General features: G+C 25.9%; 1 non-coding gene across 1 annotated transcript; it reads right to left on the bottom strand.

Annotated features, from left to right (window-relative positions):
• Window positions 1–2,811: 2,811 nt before the first annotated feature.
• On the bottom strand, window positions 2,812–2,930 carry LOC123304195. Its single transcript, XR_006536238.1, has one exon. It is a non-coding gene; the product is annotated as a 5S ribosomal RNA (ribosomal RNA).
• Between the last annotated feature and the right edge of the window lie 271 nt (window positions 2,931–3,201).

Raw genomic sequence — 3,201 nt, 5'->3', positions numbered from 1 at the left:
ATACGCTAGTTGTATACACGACACGCTCATACATATACTGACTGGTGTTCTGTAACTATCTGTGTATATTAATTGTTTGTAACAATGCCACCAAAAACAAGTGGAAAAGCAGCAAAAAAAGCTGGCAAAGCTCAAAAAAATATATCAAAGAGTGATAAGAAAAAGAAGAGGAAGCGCAAGGAATCATATGCAATTTACATTTACAAAGTATTAAAACAAGTGCATCCTGATACTGGTATCTCTAGTAAAGCTATGAGTATCATGAACAGTTTTGTTAATGATATTTTTGAACGTATTGCTGCTGAAGCATCACGTTTAGCACATTATAATAAACGTTCAACAATCACAAGTCGGGAAATTCAAACCGCAGTTCGATTATTATTACCTGGTGAATTGGCAAAGCACGCTGTTAGTGAAGGTACTAAAGCTGTTACAAAATATACAAGTTCAAAATAAATAAACCGAAAATATTATTTAATTGATAACATAAAAATACATCAACATATAAAAACGGCTCTCTTTTTAAGAGAGCCATCAAATTTTTTAAATAAGAGTAAATTATTTTTATATATACAAAAAAATAAAATAAACAATTATTAATATCATATTTAATATAAAATTTTATATATTAATAGCTTGAATATATCTATTATTAGTATATCAATATTATTAATTTTAAATATAATAAAGGATATCGCGGAATATATATCGTAAATCAGTGTAATGCAAATGCATTACATTACCTTTATTATTTTCATTTTACATTTACTACTTGTTTATGTACGCTTATAATTATTAGAAAAATATTTTTAATAATTTTAAAAAATAAATGAAATAATAAAAATTTAATAATAAATTATTTATTGAAAGTATAAAAAATGGTATAGCAAAATCTTTATTTTCTTTGATTAAGGCGAAATGTTTTATTAGTTATAAATTCGATAATCTCCTATCGATACTTGTTACTCTTAACTTGTATATATAAAAAATATAATAGTATATTAATTTATAATAAAATTTTTTCAAAAATTCAATAAGTTATTGTAAAATAAAATAGATAATATACAAATTATAATTTATTATTGCAGATATATTACAATAAAAAAAAAAAAATAAATAAAAATATTTGGTAATGTATGTTATAAACAAAATAATTTGTTGTAAACAAATTATATAATATGTTATATTTATTAACAAATTTATTTACTCTTATATAAATAAAATTAGTGGCTTCCCAAAAAGGAAAGCCTGTTTAAATTTATCGGATGTATTAAATATTCTTTAATAAATTTACTAAATATTTTAAGTAAATTATTATATTTTCTTAACCTCCAAAACCATACAAAGTACGACCTTGTCGTTTTAATGCATATACAACATCCATAGCTGTAACTGTTTTACGTTTTGCGTGTTCAGTATATGTAACAGCATCCCGAATAACATTTTCAAGGAATACTTTAAGTACACCACGTGTTTCTTCATAAATTAAACCAGAGATACGTTTTCCTCCACCTCGTCGTGCTAAACGACGAATTGCAGGTTTTGTAATACCTTGGATATTATCACGCAAAACTTTTCTATGACGTTTTGCACCCCCTTTTCCAAGACCCTTTCCACCTTTTCCTCTGCCAGTCATTTTAATAAAAAATTATTTACAATATTTTAACGAACGGATAACACGTGTGTTAACCTCACAAGTATTGTAATGTATGTGAGCGCCGGTACAATTGTGCCTTTTTATATAAAGCATTAAAGATTTTTTAAGCCACGCCTATACAATTTGATTAGTCCATACTCTGATAGCTATCCAATAGGATATGACAACAAAAATTTTGAAATTTCATATAAATATAAATACAACACATTTATTTCGCATTTAAACATTTGACTTTGTAGTATCAAATTGTCGAATATAATTTTTAAAATTGTGTGTTTTTTTGTAAAAACATTATTATTTGAAAATGGCTAGAACCAAGCAAACTGCACGTAAATCAACTGGTGGTAAAGCACCAAGAAAACAATTAGCAACGAAAGCTGCACGTAAAAGTGCACCAGCAACTGGTGGAGTAAAAAAACCACACAGATATCGTCCTGGTACAGTAGCTTTACGAGAAATTCGTCGTTATCAAAAAAGTACTGAATTGTTAATTCGTAAATTACCATTCCAACGTTTAGTACGTGAAATTGCACAAGATTTTAAAACCGATTTACGTTTCCAAAGTTCAGCTGTTATGGCATTACAAGAAGCTAGTGAAGCCTATTTAGTAGGTTTATTTGAAGATACCAATTTATGCGCAATTCATGCAAAGCGTGTTACAATTATGCCTAAGGATATACAATTGGCAAGACGTATTCGTGGAGAACGTGCATAAGCGTTTTAAATGACAATTTAAAAAAAAAAAAACAAATAAGAAATATTTTCGGTCCTATATATAGGACCAACATATATTATTAAATAAGAGTATATTATTTTTATTAAAAAATATATATATATATATATATATATAAATTATTGAAATAAAATTAAACATTATTAAAATTTTGTTATAATTATAAGCGATTGCTATTTCTAAAAATAAATAAATTTCATAAAATTTATATTATTTTATATTCATTTGAAATATTAAAAAAACTTCTCGCTTTAAAGTAACCATGATATGAGTTATAAATGCAATAAAATTTTATACAAAAAATAATATTTATTTGTTGACGAATAATATAAAAGGTTTACATTTCTAAATAACATATATTTATATATGGTGTGTAAAAAAAAAGAAAAGAAGAAAAATAATTTATATTTTTAATATAAAAAGGCAACCGCACACAGTGTTCCCAAGCGGTCACCCATCCAAGTACTGACTGTGCCCAATGTTGCTTAACTTCGGTGATCGGACGAGAACCGGTGTTTTCAACGTGGTATGGCTGTTGCCAGTAATAAATGAAAATTTTTACAAATATATATTTTTCATAAATATCATTAATATTAAAGTATATTATTAAAATTTTCAATGAAGTAATCAATTTAAATATATACTTATTTATTATACCATATATTTTAAATAAAAATGCAACCGCACACAGTATTCTCAAGTGGCCACCCATCCGTGGTACTGACTGTGGCAAATGTTTCTTAACTATTATTTTATAAAATATTTATACAAAAAATAATTTACTCTTATCAAATATTAATTTGTGGCCTGT

The sequence above is a fragment of the Chrysoperla carnea genome, assembly GCF_905475395.1.
Source record: "Chrysoperla carnea chromosome X unlocalized genomic scaffold, inChrCarn1.1 SUPER_X_unloc_3, whole genome shotgun sequence".
Taxonomy (NCBI): domain Eukaryota; kingdom Metazoa; phylum Arthropoda; class Insecta; order Neuroptera; family Chrysopidae; genus Chrysoperla; species Chrysoperla carnea.
This window is presented reverse-complemented; position numbering and strand designations above follow the sequence as displayed.